Source organism: Lactuca serriola, chromosome 4, assembly GCF_051521515.1.
Source record: "Lactuca serriola cultivar US96UC23 chromosome 4, Lser_US96UC23_V15, whole genome shotgun sequence".
Classification (NCBI taxonomy): domain Eukaryota; kingdom Viridiplantae; phylum Streptophyta; class Magnoliopsida; order Asterales; family Asteraceae; genus Lactuca; species Lactuca serriola.
The window spans coordinates 11,860,886-11,867,207 of record NC_136411.1 but is presented as its reverse complement, the minus strand read 5'-3'; the positions used below and the strand labels follow the sequence as shown (position 1 = coordinate 11,867,207).

Here is a 6,322-nt window from a genome sequence, read left to right as displayed (position 1 = left end):
TATCAATGCGAAGATACATTACACTGAGAGATTAAAGGAGATGTAAATCATTAGTGTAAATGAATGTAAGGTATGTTTATGCTTATGTTTCTGTATTGACAATGACATCCCGATGTTTTAAATAAAAATACATTTCTTCGAAAATGCTTTGATAACATCATTATCATGTTTTCTGGGAACAAATTCTGCAATACCACTTTTCAAAAAGGATGCTCTGATTTTTAAATAAGCATAAATAAAATTTTTAAAATGACCGTGAATTTGGGAATGTCACATCTGTCGCCACTCGTAGGACCACTGCTTCTCCGCCGTTGGACAGGTTATTTTCTCCCTCGCTCTTTTTTCTCCATCGTTCACCACCCCTCTAAAATAATTTGTTGTCTTCTTCTGTCTCCACAAGAGTTTTCTGGTACTATTTTTCTTCACATTTTTGTTAATTGGTCGAACTATGATGTGCAAGTCATGGTGACCTAACATAGTCGAACCATGGTGTAAGGACCATGGTGACGTGTTAATTGGTCGAACCATGATGTACATGGTGACCTAACATAATCGGACCACGGTGTAAGAACCATGGTGGCTTGTTAATTAGTCAAATCGTGATGTGTAAGTCATGGTGACCTAACATAGTTGGACCATGGTGTAAGAATCATGGTGGCTTGTTAATTGGTCGAACCATGATGTGCAGGTTATGGTGACCTAACATAGACAGACCATAGTGTAAGAACCATGGTGACTTGTTAATTGGTTAAACCATGATGTGCAAGTCATGATGACCTAACATAGTCGAACCATGGTGTAAGAACCATGGTAGCTTGTTAATTGGTGGAACCATGATGTGCAAGTTATGATGACCTAACATAGTCGGACCATGGTGTAAAAGCTATGGTGGCTTGTTAATTGGTCGAACCATGATGTGCAAGTCATGGTGACCTTTATTAGCCGGACCATGGTGGCTTTGGTATGAACCGAGACATTTCGCCACTGAGAGTTAGATGGCTTCACTAATCAAACCAAACAAAATTACTCTACTTGTGCCAAGTCAGACAAAAGTGCCCCGTTTGTGACAAGTATGCGGTGTAATTTAAAGTGCATTCGCATTCTTTTATTATAAGCTAACTAAAGCATATGTAAATTGTACCTTAGGATTTTCGTGATGTGATTCATGGTGTAGGTGTTTTATAAAAAGGTGGCTTATCTCGTCTCTTGGAAGGAAGAAGCATTGTTTTTATAATCTCACCGTTTGCATTTCCTGTGATTATAATAAACCGCTCCTGGGAAGATGGTGAAAGTATCTTGCAAAAGCTCATTTTGTTGTTGATAATGTAGCCCAAAATAAAATACCTGTAGCCCAAATAATAACAGCCGATCATAAAAGAATTGCACGGAGAATCCCACAAGTATTGTTGTAGCCCATTTACAAATAATCAACCCAATTCCCTTTTTTATTATATTTCTTTCTGAGTAAAATTCCCAAAAGTCTTGTTCTAGCCCATTTACAAATAATCAACCCAATTCCTTTTTTTATTATATTTCTTTCTGAGTAAACGCGAGCAGATTTTCTATTGTTGTCCTTTTTCTCTATCTCTCTTTTTTTTTTTTGAGACGTGGAAAAGGGTACAAAAGGCTACCAAATAATGGACCCAGCATCTTGTTTTTCATTTCTTATTTTGTTAGTACGATAGACAAGCATTACCGCATGTGGGACCCATGATCATTTATTAATTTTGATGAACAAACAACTTTAGCCTGCTATCACGAATTGATGTGGACAGACACCCAAAAAAAGGATAGAACTCGGTGGTCCAAAAAAGGATAGAGGTGATCGGGATTTTTTTTTTTGGAGGGAAAAACATATCTTCCCTCTATTTCCCTATTATTTCGAGGTTTAAAAGTATTGATTTTTCGAGGCTTCGTTTGGTCTTTGTTATATAAAAACCCAAAAAGTAGGGATGAATTGGAATATCAATGCAACGTCCTTTTATATATAAATTTATTTTCTTCAGAAACGCCTTCTAACCAACCAAACTAAAGAAAATTTGCTCTTTATTGTAACGCAACTTTTATATATCCAGCAAACAAGAGAAGCATGAGTATAAGGGAAAAAAAACAGAGGTTGATACAATCAGAAGCACAAACAATCGATTGTCTTTATTGAACTTCAGTAATTCAATTTAGGTAAGTTTATTTTTTTTCTTTTTTTTGGTGGTAGTATCCTCAACGTGGAGAACAAAGAAGTCTGCCATTTTTGTTTCTGACTTCTGAGATTTCGAACCCGTGAAAGTGCTTAAGATTTTTTTTTTTTTTTTTTTAAATGACATTGATCCCACTATAGGAAACGTTATTATAAGGATCAGCGGATCAGAAAGCGTCGAATCTAGCGTACTAATGTACCATGTCGAACCACAAGGTACAAACTGGTCAATCGAGTACTGAGGTGAAATAAAATCATTCAATTTTTGTTGGAAATCAAAAAAAAAAAAAAAAACTCCATCAAAAAAAAAATACGAATTTGCATGCAGAATAAAGCTGTAGATCCAAAATTGCATACCTGGAAAAGTGGGGTTGATTTTTCCAATCTTAAAGATACGACAAGAGAGAGCTGAGCTGGGTGCTTTCAATTCGTAGTCTGTTAAATGTCTCAGGAGTACAAACTAACCAACACAGCGTACATGTTGTTTGATGCATCTCTTGGACCCACCTCACACCTTTATTCCAGCCTTCCAGCCAAGCAAAACGCCCTCGTTTTGTATAGCTGTCAAAAGGAATCCTTGCTTTCCAGATTCATTGTTGCTAACTCTCATTCAAAGTATTTGATACGCATGTACAAGTAGATCGTACATAGATGTGTGGAAGAATCTAGGTGCCAAGCAAACATTTATCTTTCCTCTTTTCGATCCATTGTATTTTTTTATTTTTTATTTTTTTTGCTCCACTATGTACACCACCAAAAACAAAGTACAAATTGTTTATTTCTTGAAGAATGATGTATTTTTTTTATTTTTTATTTTTTTGCTTCACAATGTACACCACCAAAAACAAAGTTGAGATTGTTTATTTCTTGAAGATCTACTTTCAATCATATATTTCTTTCTCCTCGTATGAATTTTTTACCGTTCAACACTCTGCTAAAAATGGTATGAGTCTTTGTTTGTGTTTTCCTATAAAACTTTGTAGTAAACCCCTTTGAGCCCTTTGGATATCGAGCTTTAAACCAATATAATGGTGAACAAATAAATCTCGTGAAGATAGTAAGATGTTTGAGCTTTCAAAGACCATATCTGTATGGTTCCTCGAAAAAATGAAGCCGAAGCAAATCCATGGAAATCATGGAATATATTGAATTAAACCTCATGAAGCAATGCCTATTTGTTCGAGGTCCCACGGATGGTGTCACTTGATGTGGGACGGAGTTACAATTTTAGATAAAGGGGAGTTACACAATAAATAAGGTGTCACATTGTAACTTCGGTTTTTCGCTTACGGTAACATATCATGCCATTTGACAAATACATTAAAAAAAACTTTAAATGAAAATATTATGAGATAAAAGTACAGGTAATATAATATTTTCAATAGTTAAATTATATTTAAATGGTTGTTGTACTTGTAATTATTTTAGAACAAAACGTAATTTGTCTAATAATAAATAAATATTAACATTATTATGTACATGTTTAAAAAAAATAACATTATTCATTATTTACACCATTTTGGACTTATCTAAGGTACTTTTATAATAATTTAAACAAGTAAATAAAACAAATAATCTTGAAAAAATATTAAGATTAATTAAATTTTATAACATTTAGATATTATATTTACTATTATATTTTTACACAGAGACATATTAGTGTTCCCTTTATTCATCATATAAGAAAACATTTAACACAAAAAAAGTTTAGATAATGACAACACATAGGTAAAAGCTATAAACATAAAGGTTGTCAAAGTCTAATCACAATCTAATCACAGGTGTTCATATTTGCAAAATACGAAAAGGATACTCATACGAGAGACTTAAATAAATAATATTTCATGTTCATATTTGCAAAATACCAAAAGGATACTCGTATGAGAGACTTAAATAAATAATATTCCACATATTAAAGAAAGAGGGATACCAGGGAACGACAAAATACTCACAGTATCACAGTGTCACACCCCCAAACCGGAACGGCGGAAACGTTCGGAGGCGGAGGACGTCATATGTAGTATTACCACACATGCATCATAGTAATCAAAGTAACTAACAACCATTCCATTAATATTAAAGTGTTTACAAAGTATGTGATTCACAAAAGATTGACTCCAAAAGTAAATAACGAAACAAGACATGAAGCTACTATACTCCATCTTCTGAATCCCGATGCGCGTACATGTCTACTAGTTTCCTGAGAATACAAGTTATTTTGAAAGAGTAGATCAGCGTTTAAGCTGGTGAGTTCATAAGTATTTAAGTGATGAAAAGTAAGTTCTTTTGAAAAGTTCGTCTGTTCCTCCAGAAAAATCCTATATTTTCTGATTTAATGAATGATAAGTAAAAATGACTCTACAATTCCTTATATGAGTACTAAATGGATACAAGTTAGATACAATCCAACGTAAACAGACAATCGATTGTGTGAATCTACTCTAAGCCCACAACCAAACAAGGAACAGGAAACTAGGCAGAAGTCACACATCCCATTGTTTGTTAGATCTTCATTGTATATAACCTTGACATATTCATTTATTACTTACGGAGTTAACTACAATAGTTCTTTATATTTGATGAAAACATTCTTTAAGAAAATCATATATTTCCTTTAGTAAATATGGTAACCATAATAGTTCCTTCTAAAATCACTTAGTTTATACTGGTTATATATAATTTAATATCGAACGGACACTTAAATGGGTGAATCTGCCCTAAGCCCACAACCAAACAAGGAACAGGAAGTAAGGCGGAAAGCACACATCCAAGTGCCTATCGGATATTAATTATATATAACTCTGATATATAAACTAAGGTATTATAGAAGTAACCACTAAAGGTCCTTTAATCTAGACTAGTTTAATAAAATGAATTAAACCTTTTATTGATAAGTTTCTAGTTTAGCCTACTAAATGTTCTATCTGAAAAGTATGTTTTTGTACTAGAAAACGGTATATTGAATTTGTATGTTATGACCTGACCCATACCTGTTACTCCCTATGATTACTAGGTGCATACAGGATATATATATATATATATATATATATATATATATATATATATATATATATATATATAAGATCGAATAGAGAGTAGACTGTGTAAATCTGCTCTAAGACCATAACCAAACAATAAACAGGAAATGAAGCGGAAAGCACACATCCTACTATCTGTCGGACCCGATTAATATATATCTTTGATGTATCTGCCGAGGAATCATAAAGTTAGCATTATAGGCCCCCTTTTAATTGAATGTTCATGTTAATAGGAAGTTATGTGACGTTATTCTATTTGTTAGGAAGACTACTAGAAGTAATGAAATCATGTACTCTAAACGCCTCAGTCGATACTGTTGTATGTTTTGTATATGTTAATATGTTTTATTTATTATTGTCCGGTACTTTGTAGATGTACCCGTTATAAATAACATCCGGTACTTTGTAGATGCACCCCATGTATAACTCTGGTACTTTGTTGATGTAACTCATATATAACCTGGTACTTTGTAGATGCACCCCATCTATATATATATATATATATATATATATATATATATATATATATATATATATATATATATATATATATCCTTATACCTTTTATATTATCATATTTTGTTACAAACAATGAGTTGATGATACGTTCCCTTCCTAGGTTACTGGGAGTGTAAAGTATAAATTCGTGAATCATGATTTGTTCCTCTGTTCTAGAATATAGTATGTTCCTTCCTATTCTTGTTATAGTATGTTCTTTCCTGTTCTTGCTATATTTTGTTCTTTCCTGTTTCTAGTTATAGTATAAACTGAACCCCTAAACTATATCTATTATAGTTTACTAGTATGCTTGTTTGAACCGTTACTGACTTGAAGAAAAGACTCAATTATCTACTGAGTTATGCTCGTACTTAAAAACATAGTTTTATAAACAACAAACTAACATCTTTTTAAAAGAGTTTTTGAATTGATTTGATCACTTACAAAAACATAAGAAATCCTTTAATGTGTTGGTTATCACAAGTAAATATTTACACAATATCATTGTGTTCAACTTGTATTCCCCCCTTAAAAGCATTTAAAACATTTAAAAGATTGATTATAGGGGTATGAACTCACCTTATGTGGGTGA

The 6,322-nt window shown here is 32.7% G+C and overlaps 1 long non-coding RNA gene across 1 annotated transcript; it reads left to right on the top strand.

Annotated features, from left to right (window-relative positions):
• Positions 1–1,939: 1,939 nt before the first annotated feature.
• LOC145099945 (uncharacterized) lies at positions 1,940–3,066 on the top strand. Its single transcript, XR_013704717.1, has 2 exons — positions 1,940–2,178; positions 2,336–3,066. It is a non-coding gene; the product is annotated as an uncharacterized LOC145099945 (long non-coding RNA).
• The last annotated feature ends 3,256 nt before the right edge of the window (positions 3,067–6,322 follow it).